General features: G+C 45.9%; 1 long non-coding RNA gene across 1 annotated transcript in view; it reads right to left on the reverse strand.

Moving 5' to 3' along the window:
- Positions 1-14,444: 14,444 nt before the first annotated feature.
- Positions 14,445-17,634, reverse strand: part of LOC130362970 (uncharacterized) — a 30,243-nt gene continuing 27,053 nt past the window's right edge. Inside the window, exons 2-4 of the long non-coding RNA XR_008891665.1 lie at positions 15,190-15,227; positions 14,968-15,072; positions 14,445-14,648 (exon numbers count right to left, since the gene is read on the reverse strand). This is a non-coding gene — a long non-coding RNA (uncharacterized LOC130362970). The remainder of the gene's footprint in view (positions 14,649-14,967; positions 15,073-15,189; positions 15,228-17,634) is intronic.

Raw genomic sequence — 17,634 nt, forward strand, 5'->3', positions numbered from 1 at the left:
TGCTATATACTACTATATACACCGCAGGAGAAATGCTAGCACAGGCTTCCAGTATCCGTATACACTGCTATATTCTACTATATACACCGCAGGAGAAATGCTAGCACAGGCTTCCAGTATCCGTATACACTGCTATATACTACTATATACACCGCAGGAGAAATGCTAGCACAGGCTTCCAGTATCTGCATACACTGCTATATACTACTATATACACCGCAGGAGAAATGCTAGCACAGGTTTCCAGTATCCGTATGCACTGCTATATACTACTATATACGCCGCAGGAGAAATGCTAGCACAGGCTTCCAGTATCCGTATACACTGCTATATACTACTATATACACCGCAGGAGAAATGCTAGCACAGGCTTCCAGTATCCGTATACACTGCTATATTCTACTATATACACCGCAGGAGAAATGCTAGCACAGGCTTCCAGTATCCGTATACACTGCTATATACTACTATATACACCGCAGGAGAAATGCTAGCACAGGCTTCCAGTATCTGCATACACTGCTATATACTACTATATACACCGCAGGAGAAATGCTAGCACAGGCTTCCAGTATCCGTATACACTGCTATATACTACTATATACACCGCAGGAGAAATGCTAGCACAGGCTTCCAGTATCTGTATACACTGCTATATACAACTATATACACCGCAGGAGAAATGCTAGCACAGGCTTCCAGTATCCGTATACACTGCTATATACTACTATATACACCGCAGGAGAAATGCTAGCACAGGTTTCCAGTATCCGTATACACTGCTATATACTACTATATACACCGCAGGAGAAATGCTAGCACAGGCTTCCAGTATCCGTATACACTGCTATATACTACTATATACACCGCAGGAGAAATGCTAGCACAGGCTTCCAGTATCCGTAGTTTCAGGTGCTGCAGAATGGGCAAAACAAAAATTGGAACAGGACCCTCAGTTTACGCAGAAGATTTTGTTCAGTGATGAGGAAACTTTTATGTGAATGGTGAAGTTAACAAACAAAACCACCGCTATTGGTCTGACACTAACCCACATTGGATAGATCCCTCCAAGACTGTTGGAACATAAAAATGTATGGTATGGTATATGGGGTACAAAGATAGTGGGGCCATTCTTCATCAATGGAAACCTCAAGGCCACTGGATATGCGAAATTGCTACATGATGATGTGTTTCCCTCTTTATGCACTGAAACTGAACGTTCCCTGAGTTTTTCCAGTAAGATGGTGACCACCACATTATGGGTGTCAGGTCCGAGCATTCCTAGATGAACAGTTTCCTGGAAAGTGGATTGGTCGTCGTGGGCCAGTTGAATGGCCCCCAAGGTCTCCCGATCTGACCCCCTTAGACTTTTATCTTTGGGGTCATCTGAAGGCAATTGTCTATGCTGTGAAGATACGAGATGTGCAGCACCTGAAACTACGGATACTGGAAGCCTGTGCTAGCATTTCTCCTGCAGTGTATATAGTAGTATATAGCAGTGTATACGGATACTGGAAGCCTGTGCTAGCATTTCTCCTCCGGTGTTGATATCAGTGTGTGAAGAGTGGGAGAAGAGGGTTGCATTGACAATCCAACACAATGGGCAGCACATTGAACACATTTTATAAGTGATCAGAAACTTGAAAATAACTCATGAAAGAATAAAGTTACATTAAAACCAAGCACATCATTGTTTTTCTTGTGAAATTCCCAATTGGTTTGATGTGTCACATGATCCTCTTCGTATTGAAAAAGTTGGATTCAAAATGGCCGACTTCAAAATCACCACCCAGTTCACCACCCATCTTGAAAAGTTTCCCCCCTCACATATACTAATGTGCCACAAACAGGAAGTTAATATCACCAACCATTCCCATTTTATTCAGGTGTATCTATATAAATGGCCCACTCTGTAGTTCCCAACCATCCCCGATCCGGTGGGGTATTCACACTTTTGGGGTGATGTTCGACCATCCCAGAACGGCACCCACATGTCCCACATTTAAATGGGCAAAAACTTTTTATATAATGTAGATAATAACATTTGTAATAATTGTATTTGTTATATAAATTGGTTAAGAAAGGGTATATTTCTGAGTAAAATAAATGCTGGAAATGTGGGTGGGACAAGCAGGGCTCTATGCAGGTTCTGGGCTTGTCAATCAGCCTGCTGTGTGAGTCGGGGAAGTGTCACAGAACCTCAGTGTACAGAGCCCTGCTTGTCCTCAGTGTACAGAACCCTGCTTGTCCTCAGTGTACAGAGCCCTGCTTGTCCTCAGTGTACAGAGCCCTGCTTGTCCTCAGTGTACAGACCCCTGCTTGTCCTCAGTGTACAGAGCCCTGCTTGTCCTCAGTGTACAGAGCCCTGCTTGTCCTCAGAGTGCAGAACCCTGCTTGTCCTCAGCGTACAGAGCCCTGCTTGTCCTCAGTGTACAGATCCCTGCTTGTCCTCAGTGTACAGAGCCCCGCTTGTCCTCAGTGCACAGAGCCCTGCTTGTCCTCAGTGTACAGAGCCCTGCTTGTCCTCAGTGTACAGAGCCCTGCTTGTCCTCAGTGTACAGAGCCCTGCTTGTCCTCACTGCACAGAGCCCTGCTTGTCCTCAGTGTACAGAGCCCTGCTTGTCCTCAGTGTACAGAGCCCTGCTTGTCCTCAGTGTACAGAGCCCTGCTTGTCCTCAGTGTACAGATAAATTACAGTGCCCTTCTAACTGTACTGTAAATGCCTCCTACCTACCACCTACCTAATATGGGTGACATCTGCTACCTACCTTATATAGGGGACATCTACTACCTATATAATATGAGGAACATCTGCTACCTACCTAATATGGTGGACATATGCTACCTCCCTAATATGGGGGACTAGCTACCTTCTTGTATAGCTAATATGAGGGAGGGTATCTACTACCTACCAAGCTATTATGGGGATTACCTACCAAGCTAATATGGAGGGGTACCTACAACCTACATAGCTTGTATGGAGGTTTACCTACAAGGGGCAACTGTCTCTGATGGGCCCTACCTACTGAGGGTACCTATATGATGAGGGAAACAACTTGATGGGACCTGTCTACCTACTGGAGTGGCCTAACTATGCAATGGTGGGGACCTACTGACCAACCTATCACTTTTCCATAGATATACATGATCTACAGTAGGTCATGTTATCTGCACTATAGTAAGCCAACCTGTGTAGGTCCTTCAATTGGACTGTTGTGTTCCTGTATTCTATCTGCAACTGCCTGTACACTAGTATACCACATACACATGGAAAAGCACACCAGGAACTTTCCAGTCAGTATAACTGACAGTATAACAACTCTTAAAGAGACAGTGACCAACTTATAACTTATCTGCTTAAGCTATTAACCTATATATATTTCAACTGGCTTTGCAGAGAATATTCAGAAAAGGTTCAAGTTGTTTGCACATTATCCACATATCTGGAGTTCCCATTCCTGTACTTTACACCAGGGGGGCATCTTATCTTATTTAGGCTCACATGGGACCTGCAGGTAAGTTATACCATCCTGCAATGTGACTGTCACGATTAGGCTGGCTGGAGGTGGATCCTCTGTGCCAGAGAGGGATTGGCGTGGACCGTGTTGGTGGACCGGTTCTAAGTTGCTACTGGTATTCACCAGAGCCCGCCGCAAAGCGGGATGGTCTTGCAGCGGCGGTAGCAACCAAGTCGTATCCACCAGCAACGGCTCAACCTCTCTGACTGCTGAAGATAAGCGCGGTACAAGGGAGTAGACAAGAGCAAGGTCGGACGTAGCAGAAGGTCAGGGCAGGCAGCAAGGATCGTAGTCAGGGGCAACGGCAGGAGGTCTGGAACACAGGCTAGGAACACACAAGGAAACGCTTTCACTGGCACAATGGCAACAAGATCCGGCGAGGGAGTGCAGGGGAAGTGAGGTATAAGTAGGGAGTGCACAGGTAAACATACTGATTAAGCCTGCTGCGCCAATCAGTGGCGCAGTGGCCCTTTAAATTGCAGAGACCCGGCGCGCGCGCGCTCTAAGGAGCGGGGCCGCGCGCGCCAGGACAAGACAGACGGGGAACGGGTCAGGTACGGGAGCCGGGATGCGCATCGCGAGCGGGCGCCTCCCGCATCGCGAATCGCATCCCGGCTGGGAGTGATATTGCAGCGCACCCGGTCAGCAGGTCTGACCGGGGCGCTGCGAATGAGAGGATGCTGCGAGCGCTCCGGGGAGGAGCGGGGACCCGGAGCGCTCGGCGTAACAGTACCCCTCCCCTTGGGTCTCCCCCTCTTCTTGGAGCCTGAGAACCTGAGGATAAGACTTTTGTCTAGGATGTTGTCCTCAGGTTCCCAGGATCTCTCCTCTGGGCCACAGTTTTCCCAATCCACCAAAAAAAATCTTTTCCCTCTGACAGTCTTGGAGGCCAGAATCTCCTTCACAGAGAAGACGTCAGATGAACCGGAAACAGGAGTGGGAGAAACAACTTTGGGAGAGAAGCGGTTAATGATGAGTGGTTTAAGGAGAGAGACATGGAAGGCATTGGGAATACGAAGAGAAGGAGGAAGAAGGAGTTTGTAAGAGACAGGGTTAATCTGGCACAAGACTTTGAAAGGGCCAAGATAGCGTGGTCCCAGTTTGTAACTGGGGACACGAAAGCGGACATATTTAGCGGAGAGCCATACCTTGTCTCCGGGAACAAAAATGGGGGGAATTCTTCTTTTCTTATCAGCAAATCTTTTCATCCGGGATGAAGCCTGTAAAAGAGAATTTTGGGTCTCTTTCCATATGGTGGAAAGATCACGAGTCACTTCATCCACAGCGGGCAAACCAGAGGGCAAGGGAGTAGGGAGGGGAGGAAGAGGGTGACGGCCGTACACCACGAAAAATGGGGATTTAGCAGAAGATTCGGAGACTCTGAAGTTGTATGAAAATTCGGCCCATGGTAGAAGATCTGCCCAGTCATCCTGGCGGGAGGAAACAAAATGCCGTAAATAGTCACCCAGGACCTGATTAATTCTTTCTACTTGCCCATTGGATTGGGGATGATAAGAAGAAGAGAAGTTTAATTTGATCTTGAGCTGTTTACAGAGGGCCCTCCAGAATTTAGACACAAATTGGACGCCTCTATCCGAGACGATATGCGGGCAAACCGTGAAGGCGAAAAATGTGTACAAAAAATTGCTTTGCCAACTGAGGCGCTGAAGGAAGACCAGGAAGAGGAATAAAATGTGCCATCTTGGAAAATCGATCAACGACCACCCAAACAACTGTGTTGCCACGGGATGAGGGCAAGTCCGTAATAAAGTCCATACCAATCTGTGACCAAGGCTGTTCAGGAACAGGCAGAGGATGAAGGAGACCAGCAGGCTTCTGGCGAGGAGTCTTATCCCGGGCACAGACAGTACAGGCCCGCACAAAATCAACAACATCAGTCTCCAGAGTCGGCCACCAATAAAATCAAGAGATGAGTTGCAAGGATTTTTTGATGCCCGCATGGCCTTCGAGGTGGGAGGAGTGTCCCCATTTGAGAATCCCGAGACGCTGGCGTGGAGAAACGAAGGTCTTCCCTGGAGGAGTTTGCCTGATGAAGGCTGGAGAAGTGTAGATCAGACAGTCCGGAGGAATGATGTGTTGCGGAGAGACCTCTACTTCAGAGGCATCAGAAGAACGAGAGAGGGCATCGGCCCTAATGTTCTTGTCAGCAGGGCGAAAATGGATTTCAAAGTTAAAACGGGCAAAGAACAACGACCACCTAGCCTGGAGAGGGTTCAGTCGTTGGGCAGACTGGAGATAGGAGAGATTCTTGTGATCAGTGTATATGATAACTGGAAAATTTGATCCCTCCAGCAGGTGCCTCAATTCCTCAAGCGCCAATTTAATGGCCAGTAGTTCTCGATCACCAATGGAGTAGTTTCTCTCCGCCGGAGAGAAGGTCCTAGAAAAAACCCCACAAGTAACAGCATGCCCGGAAGAATTTTTTTGTAGAAGGACAGCTCCAGCTCCCACAGAGGAGGCATCTACCTCCAATAGAAAGGGTTTAGATGGGTCAGGTCTGGAGAGTACGGGAGCAGAAGAAAAGGCAGACTTGAGATGTTTAAATGCGTCTTCCGCTTGGGGAGACCAGGACTTAGGATTGGCATTTTTCTTGGTTAAAGCCACGATAGGGGCCACAATAGTGGAGAAGTGTGGAATGAATTGTCTGTAATAATTGGCGAACCCCAAAAAACGTTGGATAGCACGGAGTCCGGAGGGGCGTGGCCAATCTAAGACGGCAGAAAGTTTATCTGGGTCCATTTGTAGTCCCTGGCCAGAGACCAAGTATCCTAGGAAAGGAAGAGATTGACATTCAAAGAGACATTTCTCCATTTTGGCATAAAGTTGATTGTCCCGAAGTCTCTGAAGAACCATGCGGACATGCTGGCGGTGTTCTTCTAAGTTGGCAGAAAAAATCAGAATATCGTCCAGATAAACCACAACACAGGAATATAGGAGATCACGAAAAATTTAATTAACAAAGTCTTGGAAGATGGCAGGGGCGTTGCACAGGCCAAAGGGCATGACCAGATACTCAAAGTGTCCATCTCTGGTGTTAAATGCAGTCTTCCATTCGTCCCCCTCCCCGATGCGGATGAGATTATAAGCACCTCTTAAGTCCAGTTTGGTAAAGATGTGGGCGCCTTGTAGGCGATCAAAGAGTTCCGAGATAAGAGGTAAGGGGTAGCGGTTTTTAACCGTGATTTTATTAAGTCCGCGGTAATCAATGCAAGGGCGTAGGGAGCCATCTTTTTTGGACACAAAAAAAAATCCAGCTCCGGCAGGAGAAGAGGACTTGCGGATAAACCCCTTTTTTAAATTCTCCTGGATGTACTCCGACATGGCTAGAGTCTCTGGAGCAGACAGAGGATAGATTCTGCCCCGGGGTGGAGTAGTACCCGGGAGGAGGTCAATAGGACAGTCATAAGGCCTGTGAGGAGGTAAAGTCTCTGCTTGCTTTTTGCAAAAAACATCAGCATAGTCCATATAAGCCTTAAGAAGACCGGATACCGGGGGAACCACAGGGTCACGACAGGGAGTACTGGGAACCAGTTTAAGACAGTCCCTGGGACAAGAAGTACCCCAGTTCTTGATCTCTCCTGTGGACCAATCAAGGGTTGGGGAATGGCGTTGAAGCCACGGTAATCCAAGAAGAATTTCTGAAGTGCAGTTGGAGAGGACCAAAAATTCAATTTTTTCGTGATGGGGTCCGATGCACATTAGGAGAGGTTCCGTGCGGTAACGCACGGTACAGTCCAATCTTTCATTGTTAACAGAATTGATGTAGAGGGGTCTGGCGAGACTGGTCACCAGGATGTTGAACCTGTTGATGAGAGAGGCCAAAATAAAATTTCCTGCAGATCCGGAATCCAAGAAGGCCATAGCAGAGAAGGAGAAGGTAGAAGAAGATATCCGCACAGGCACAGTAAGGCGTGGAGAAGCAGAGTTCACATCAAGAACTGTCTCACCTTTGTGCGGAGTCAGCGTACGTCTTTCCAGGACGGAAAGGACGGGAGGACGGATAGGACAATCCTTCAAGAAGTGTTCGGTACCGGCACAGTACAGGCAAAGATTCTCCATGCGGCGTCGTGTCCTCTCTTGAGGTGTCAAGCGAGACCGGTCAACTTGCATAGCCTCCACGGCGGGAGGCACAGGAACGGATTGCAGAGGACCAGAGGAGAGAGGAGCCGGGGAGAGAAACCGCCTCGTGCGAACAAAGTCCATATTCTGGCGGAGCTCCTGACGCCTTTCGGAAAAACGCATGTCAATGTGGGTGGCAAGATGAATAAGTTCATGCAGGTTAGCAGGAATTTCTCGTGCGGCCAGCACATCTTTAATGTTGCTGGATAGGCCTTTTTTAAAGGTCGCGCAGAGGGCCTCATTATTCCAGGATAATTCGGAGGCAAGAGTACGGAATTGGATGGCGTACTCGCCAACAGAAGAATTACCCTGGACCAGGTTCAGCAGGGCAGTCTCAGCAGAAGGGGCTTGGGCAGGTTCCTCAAAGACACTTCGAATCTCCGTGAAGAAGGAGTGTACAGAGGCAGTGACAGGGTCATTGCGGTCCCAGAGCGGTGTGGCCCATGACAGAGCTTTCCCAGACAGAAGGCTGACTACGAAAGCCACCTTAGACCTTTCAGTAGGAAACTGGTCCGACATCATCTCCAAGTGCAGGGAACATTGCTAAAGAAAGCCACGGCAAAACTTAGAGTCCCCATAAAATTTATCCGGCAAGGATAATCGTAGGCCGGAAGCGGCCACTCGCTGCGGAGGAGGTGCAGGAGCTGGCGGAGGAGATTGTTGCTGAAGCTGTGGTAATAGCTGCTGTAGCATCACGGTCAGTTGAGACAGCTGGTGGCCTTGTTGCGCTATCTGTTGCGACTGCTGGGTGACCACCGTGGTGAGGTCGGCGACAACTGGCAGTGGGACTTCAGCGGGATCCATGGCCGGATCTACTGTCACGATTCGGCTGGCTGGAGGTGGATCCTCTGTGCCAGAGAGGGATTGGCGTGGACCGTGTTGGTGGACCGGTTCTAAGTTGCTACTGGTATTCACCAGAGCCCGCCACAAAGCGGGATGGTCTTGCAGTGGCGGTAGCAACCAGGTCATATCCACCAGCAACGGCTCAACCTCTCTCACTGCTGAAGATAAGCGCGGTACAAGGGAGTAGACAAGAGCAAGGTCGGACGTAGCAGAAGGTCAGGGCAGGCAGCAAGGATCGTAGTCAGGGGCAACGGCAGGAGGTCTGGAACACAGGCTAGGAACACACAAGGAAACGCTTTCACTGGCACAATGGCAACAAGATCCGGCGAGGGAGTGCAGGGGAAGTGAGGTATAAGTAGGGAGTGCACAGGTGAACATACTAATTAAGCCTGCTGCGCCAATCAGTGGCGCAGTGGCCCTTTAAATTGCAGAGACCCGGTGCGCGCGCGCCCTAAGGAGCGGGGCCGCGCGCGCCGGGACAAGACAGACGGGAAACGGGTCAGGTACGGTAGCCGGGATGCGCATCGCGAGCGGGCGCCTCCCGCATCACGAATCGCATCCCGGCTGGGAGTGATATTGCAGCGCACCCGGTCAGCAGGTCTGACCGGGGCGCTGCGAATGAGAGGATGCTGCGAGCGCTCCGGGGAGGAGCGGGGACCCGGAGCGCTCGGCGTAACAGTGACATTACCATCTACATGTGTGGCGACCCAGGGGGTTGTATGCTAAGACCAGTAGTGCTATGTCAACAGTCCTGCGAGTGGTATGGTAGTCCCAGTGTAACTCTATCAGGGCTGCACGTGTTTGTACAGTGGGAGAAATCCATTGGGGTGCATCCTTGTATACTGTTTACTGGCGATGTTGGCTGGGATGCCCGTGGTTTTGTGCAGTTAACTAGACACAGGGGAAACTTCAGATGTAAACAGCAGTAAACATTTTGTTTTACAAGGTCCCAAGCTGTAAGTACTGTAAGGGTTAACATAGTGTACAGGGATGAGGTGTTTGTTGAAGTGTATCGGTGACTGTATAAACCTGGCATGTAATATGGATTGACTTACTTTAGTACATGAGTTGGTCCCTGATCAGAGCATAGCTTGACTTGTTTCTTGACTCTGGATATGTGAATGAGACTTTTGTACTCTCTAGTCCAATCTCAATATACTCACAGAGGCAGGGTCTTTCCAGGTGTGTAACAGAGGTACTTGGTAGACGTCTGCACAGGATCACACATCAATGGTGTTGACTTTACTGTGACAGATGGCGCATCCAAGTGACGCATCAATCTGTACTGCTAACCATACCAGGACCATTATGCAAGTGACCCCCGGTTTTCCATGTTTGCTATCAGGCACTTTAGTATTTGCCTTTCTTCTGAAAGCTCCCTTTTGTATGTAGTGAACACTGGACACCCTGTCAGCAAAGGAAAGGCTAGATGTAGTATTTGGTTTCTCTTTGGTTCTCAACTTGTACTCAAACTTGAACTCCGCTAAGGTCAGGTGATCAGGACTTTTTATGGACTTCCCTGACCTATATCTGCCATGTGACATTGGCTTTGAAGGAGACTAACACTAGCATGATTTCTTTATCACATGTGTGGTGTCCCGGTACCGTATCCTATCCGATACCTTTTTATTGTGGGTCCCCATAGTCAGAGTCCCTAGGACGTCGCGGGTTCCTATTGTCCTATCCACTCCTAGTCACCTCTCATCCAGATAGTTATTGCACTGATAGCTCACTTAGGAAGCATGTAAATATTATATAAAAGCTCTATAAATAGTTAATTACCTGTCCCATAGCGTAGCAGGACCTGCGGGTCACGTGGTTAGGTGAACTCTATGGTATTTCTGCTTGAGGACCTTTGGAGGTCCTTGTAACGTAGTGAATCCCATCACTCATTGTAACAGTGAATGACGGATGTTCGGACCAATCAGGGAGTGGCGGCCATGTTCTCGCTCTCTTGTTCCTGTGCAGCCAAGCTGTAAGGATCTTTCTTGTTCCTGTGCAAGCAAGCAAGAAGCATCTGCGCTGCTGAGATCTGTGGGTCTAGGCCTGAACCTTGCGGCGACGGCCGATAACTTCTAAATTCTGAGTGTATCAATCCCTAGACACTCTGCAGCACCATCCGGACGGATCTGCAATAATTACCCTAAATTCAGAGACTTTAATTAATTTCAAGGTCCGCAACAATTGTCAGTCATTGAGCTATATAAAGACTGTATTCCTGAGACTGTCATTGTTCATTGGATGTACCGCAAGCACTTAAGTAAAGTTACCCAAGTTCAAGTTCAAGTACATTGTGGATCTTCAGTCATTTCATTATATGCACCTGTCGTTTCTGGGAAGGGCGGCAATAGGCCGGAGAATTACCTCAGCATACTAGCCCTCAGCCTGGCGTCACAAACTATAGGGTTAACATTAACCCCTTACCTACTACAACATCCAAAATACCCTACACCCCCCCAAGGCTACCACACACGCGTACATAGTGCGGTTAACCCTTGTATCACTTTGCAGTGTCAGCTTTACTGGACAAAACACAATAAATCCATAAATACATAGAATAAAGACATAAGTGTTCATCTACCACCCAAGACTACTACCCATTGTGGGACATTACACATCTATAAGGGACTTCTACACCCAGCTTGCCTGTTGGCAATTACCTTTTCCATGTGCCACAGATGAATTGGAAAGTAATAGCCCCACCAACCTGGGGCCTAACTTGAGGGGATGTTGAGGTTGTCTTCTCTAGAACCAAGGGAAAGAAGTGCTAAACTGCCATTTATTATCCCTGTACTGTAACAACTTGTGCGTATTATTCCTGTACTGTGACATCGCTGTGTATATTATCCCTGTACTGTGACATCACTGTGTGTATTATCCCTGTACTGTGACATCACTGTGTGTATTATCCCTGTACTGTGACATCACTGTGTGTATTATCCCTGTACTGTGACATCGCTGTGTATATTATCCCTGTACTTTGACATCACTGTGTCTATTATCCCTATACTGTGACATCGCTGTGTATATTATCCCTGTACTGTGACATCACTGTGTGTATTATCCCTGTACTGTGACATTGCTGTGTATATTATTCCTGTGCTGTGACATCACTGTGTGTATTATCCCTGTACTGTGACATCGCTGTGTATATTATCCCTGTACTGTGACATCACTGTGTGTATTATTCCTGTACTGTGACATCACTGTGTATTATCCCTGTACTGTGACATCACTGTGTATATTATCCCTGTACTGTGACATCACTGTGTGTATTATCCCTGTACTGTGACATCACTGTGTGTATTATCCCTGTACTGTGACATCACTGTGTATTATTCCTGTACTGTGACATCACTGTTTGTATTATCTCTGTACTGTGACATCGCTGTGTATATTATCCCTGAACTGTGACATTGCTGTGTATATTATCCCTGTACTGTGACATCACTGTGTGTATTATCCCTGTACTGTGACATCACTGTGTGTATTATCTCTGTACTGTGACATCACTGTGTACTATCCCTGTACTGTGGCTTCACTGTGTGCATTATCCCTGTACTGTGACATCACTGTGTATATTATCCCTGTACTGTGACATCACTGTGTGTATTATCCTTGTACTGTGACATCACTGTGTATATTATCCCTCTACTGTGACATCACTGTGTATATTATCCCTGTACTGTGACATCCCTGTGTTTATTATCCCTGTACTGTGACATCACTGTGTGTATTATCCCTGTACTGTGACATCACTGTGTATTATCCCTGTACTGTGACATCACTGTGTATTATCCCTGTACTGTGACATCACTGTGTGTATTATCCCTGTACTGTGACATCACTGTGTGTATTATCCCTGTACTGTGACATCACTGTGTGTATTATCCCTGTACTGTGACATCACTGTGTATTATCCCTGTACTGTGACATCACTGTGTATTATCTCTGTACTGTGACATCACTGTGTTTATTATCCCTGTACTGTGACATCACTGTGTATTATCTCTGTACTGTGATATCACTGTGTGTATTATCCCTGTACTGTGACATCACTGTGTATTATCTCTGTACTGTGACATCACTGTGTGTATTATCCCTGTACTGTGACATCACAGTGTTTATTATCCCTGTACTGTGATATCACTGTGTGTATTATCCCTGTACTGTGATATCACTGTGTGTATTATCCCTGTACTTTGACATCACTGTGTGTATTATCCCTGTACTGTGACATCACTGTGTATTATCTCTGTTATGTGACATCACTGTGTGTATTATCTCTGTACTGTGACATCACTGTGTGCATTATCCCTGTACTATGACATCACTGTGTATATTATCCCTGTTCTGTGACATCACTGTGTGTATTATCCCTGTACTGTGACATCACGGTGTTTATTATCCCTGTACTGTGACATCACTGTGTATTATCTCTGTACTGTGATATCACTGTGTGTATTATCCCTGTACTGTGACATCACTGTGTATTATCTCTGTACTGTGACATCACTGTGTGTATTATCCCTGTACTGTGACATCACAGTGTTTATTATCCCTGTACTGTGATATCACTGTGTGTATTATCCCTGTACTGTGATATCACTGTGTGTATTATCCCTGTACTTTGACATCACTGTGTGTATTATCCCTGTACTGTGACATCACTGTGTATTATCTCTGTTATGTGACATCACTGTGTGTATTATCTCTGTACTGTGACATCACTGTGTGCATTATCCCTGCACTATGACATCACTGTGTATATTATCCCTGTTCTGTGACATCACTGTGTGTATTATCCCTGTACTGTGACATCACAGTGTTTATTATCCCTGTACTGTGACATCACTGTGTATTATCTCTGTACTGTGATATCACTGTGTGTATTATCCCTGTACTGTGACATCACTGTGTATTATCTCTGTACTGTGACATCACTGTGTGTATTATCCCTGTACTGTGACATCACAGTGTTTATTATCCCTGTACTGTGATATCACTGTGTGTATTATCCCTGTACTGTGATATCACTGTGTGTATTATCCCTGTACTTTGACATCACTGTGTGTATTATCCCTGTACTGTGACATCACTGTGTATTATCTCTGTTATGTGACATCACTGTGTGTATTATCTCTGTACTGTGACATCACTGTGTGCATTATCCCTGTACTATGACATCACTGTGTATATTATCCCTGTTCTGTGACATCACTGTGTGTATTATCTCTGTACTGTGACATCACTGTGTATATTATCCCTGTACTGTGACATCACTGTGTGTATTATCCCTGTACTGTGACATACCGGTGTTTATTATCCCTGTACTGTGACATCACTGTGTGTATTATCTCTGTACTGTGACATCACTGTGTATATTATCCCTGTACTGTGACATCACTGTGTGTATTATCCCTGTACTGTGACATCACTGTGTGTATTATCCCTGTACTGTGACATCACAGTGTTTATTATCCCTGTACTGTGACATCACTGTGTGTATTATGTCTGTACTGTGATATCACTGTGTGTATTATGTCTGTACTGTGATATCACTGTGTGTATTATCCCTGTACTGTGACATCACTGTGTGTATTATCCCTGTTCTGTGATATCACTGTGTATATTATCCCTGTTCTGTGACATCACTGTGTATATTATCCCTGTTCTGTGACATCACTGTGTATATTATTCCTGTACTGTGACATCACTGTTTTTATTATCCCTATACTGTAATAAAGCATAAAAAAGAAAATAGCTGCTGAATGATCTTCACCCTAAAACACTGATCAGGATGCCCCTATCATCCACTTAACCCAGAACAATAGGGATTTTTTTCCTTTTTGAAGTGATATGTGCTTCCTTTACAGTCTGTTTTCCTTGTTATTAATAATAAATTGAGACAACAAAATAAAAAGCATATTACCTGTGGGTCAACATAGTAAAAACTAATATATAAACGTATAAAATGTCAGGCAGAAGGAACATTTTCTTGGAGAAAATCATTTCAAGGCTCATTCAGTTCTTGTCAGTTCTCACTGAGTTGATCGCCGCAGTTCTCAGGAATCTTCCTATATCTCACAGCGATGAATATATCTCCTGGACGATGTGAGGTATTGTCTCTCATTACCATACCAGAAACTGTATGGAAGATAGAAAAGACTGTATATGGTAAAAGAGCTGTATGGCTAATGTTTATTAGTACAGTGGTCCCTCAACATACGATGGTAATCCGTTCCAAACGGACCATCGTTTGTTGAAACCATCGTATGTTGAGGGATCCGTGCAATGTAAAGTATAGGACAGTGGTCTACAACCTGCGGACCTCCAGATGTTGCAAAACTACAATACCCAGCATGCCCGGACAGCCGTTGGCTGTCCAGGCATGCTGGGTGTTGTAGTTTTGCAACATCTGGAGGTCCGCAGGTTGAAGACCACTGTTAGAGGAAGTTGAACTCACTTGTCCCCGCCGCTCCAGACCATCACCGCTCGTGACCGCTGCCCGGAATGTCGCCGTCCATCATTGTCGCCGCGTCGCCGAGGTGTCCCCTTGTCTTTGAAGTCCCTGCCGGAGAAGCGGCCCGAGATGGGAGCTGAATAGCCAGATCTTACGCGGTGAGTGCAGGACGCCTGTCCGTCCCTTTGGTATGTCTACTCTGGATATGAAGCCAACACTACTTACTTGTTACATAAATAGAGCTTTGTTACTTTTTTTCTCACCTTCAGAGACATAAACAAACAAGGCTTTGGTTACATTGTGAAGACTTGCTAAATAGAATGTAGCTGCTTATTGGTTTTCTGAGACTTCGTGCTGTGAGAGAGGAGAGAGCTGTGTCTAGTTTTTCAACTGCATTGAGCAAAGTTCTCCTTTGCGTAAGCCATATGTTCACCTTCATACATTTGTGTACTTCAGAGTATTGCAGTCAATTCTTTTCACTGGACCAGTTTGGGCAGCTTCAAAAGGTTTGTACTCTTGCCCTGAATAATCCCTTTTTTTGAACCTTGGTGATCATAGGATGTCCAGCTGCAGGGGTTATTAGTAGGGGTGTAAGAAAAAAATTGATTCACTCGATTATCGAGATTTTTCATTTGGCGATACTGTATTGATGCAAAATATTTTTAAATCGATCTTTTAAGGGATGTGGAATTCGTATCTCCCGACGCCCGGGACATGCAGTTCTGGGCGCTGGGCAGGTGAATTTTTCCGGCTCGTGTAAGCAGGGCCGGACCTGAAAAGTGTGGCGGCGCTCTGGTTGTATAGAGTTGGCTCCGTACTCCTGCCCCCTCCATACTTTGCAGCCCCCAGCTGATTTCAGTAGCCGGGGGCCACCGCTAATAGCCAGCCGTGGCTGGATATTAACCCTTTAGATCACCACTGTCAAAGTTGACAGTGGCGTCTAAAGGGACCTGTGAATGCTCCCTGGTGGGCTAGTGGGGTGGATCGCACCCCCGCAGCGCGATCGCAGGCGGGCGTTCCACTGTGGAGGTAGCCGGAGGGCTTACCTCTGTTCCCTGCGGTCCCATGGCTCTGTCATTGATAGATCCTGGCTGGACTAGGCTCTATCAATGGATCACAGAGCAATGGAGTTCAATAGAACTCTATTCATATGTCTGAGGAATCTAATGATTCCTTTTAAAAGTCTAATAAAGTGTATAAAAAAAATGTTTAATACAAGTATAAAAGACACACATTAACCCCTTCCATATAAAAAGTTCAAATCACCCCCTATTCCTACATAAAAACATGTAAACATAATAAAAATGAACATATTTGGTATCACTGCGTGAGTAAAAATCGCAATATATAGTTTTTGAGACAGAATCGGGATATATCGTGATATATCGTATCGTCATACGTGTATCGTGATACGTATCCTATCGCCAGATTCTTGCCAATTCACACCCCTAGTTATTAGTAGGACTTGGTTCTGCCCTAAGGGTTACGTTTTCTGGTGTTTGGCTAGCGCCATGCGTAGTTGTGGCAATACCTGGTACTATCATGGAGCTTGGACTTGAAGCCTATCCCATTAGCTCTCTGTGTTCACACCCTCCTTAGGTGCATATACATTTTCAGTCAGCCTGCCATTCATTGCTCATGTTTGTCTCTATCAGTATTTGCTCTTGTCTTGGGTCTGCTTTGCTATACTGTGTATATTTGACCCTTGTCTAGTGTCTCCTGACTATTCTCTTGTCTTCTGTATCAGTACTGCGTTTCTCTCTCTGGTAAAGATCCGGCCTGTTAACTCTGATTTCACGTTTGTTTGTACTTTGCCTTTTAGCATTTTTGACTGTTAACCCTTTGTGTCCTGACCTGGTTTTCCTGACCAGTTGTGGATCTGCTATTTAGGGCGGATGCACAAGTAGGAAGGGAAAGGTGTTCTGAGTGAGCTCAGGGCCGCACTATTCTCATTATTTTCCCATTATTTAGAATTCCCTAAACTACCTGAAAACAACTGAACATCTAACATCCCGTTTTTTCACATATAACTTTGCAAAAATGTTTCTAAACATTTTTGCAATGTCTGCAGTTCCACAGAAATTATGCAACTGCAGGAGAAGTTGCCAGCTGTCAGTGTCACCAGACTCCCCATAGAAGATAGAGACGGTTATTTAGTGCCCCTGTCTTCCTAATTGCTCAATGAAAACCTTGTATGCAGATAATAATGCAGCAAACTGCAGTATTGGCCATTACATGAATGCTGGTTGCCAAGTAGCTGTAGAAGCGACTGGGTCTTAGCCAATGTAGTTATATAGTTTAGTAAGGAGGCTGTATTCCCCCTTTAACATAAACTAATACAAAATCAATCAATAACAAAAAAATGAATGCAAGGATCAAAAAAGTGCCACAACTAGCACAAACTGCAGCTATTTCCTCATCTCCAATGACCCAAAACTATACACCCCTAATATAGAAATTATTATAACAAAAAAAGGTGAAAAATGCATTTTAATGGCACTTTGTGCTATGAAAAAAAAATATATATATATACTCTTAGGATTGGTTCACATCTGTGTTGGATGCTTCATTGGGTGCCTCCCCATCTTTCCCAAGGCCCGCTATACTCTAGGCACAGGGTGCTTAGGAAACTACATATAGGAGAAGGGACACCTGTCAAAAGCAAAAGAC

This window comes from Hyla sarda, chromosome 3, assembly GCF_029499605.1.
Source record: "Hyla sarda isolate aHylSar1 chromosome 3, aHylSar1.hap1, whole genome shotgun sequence".
Taxonomy (NCBI): domain Eukaryota; kingdom Metazoa; phylum Chordata; class Amphibia; order Anura; family Hylidae; genus Hyla; species Hyla sarda.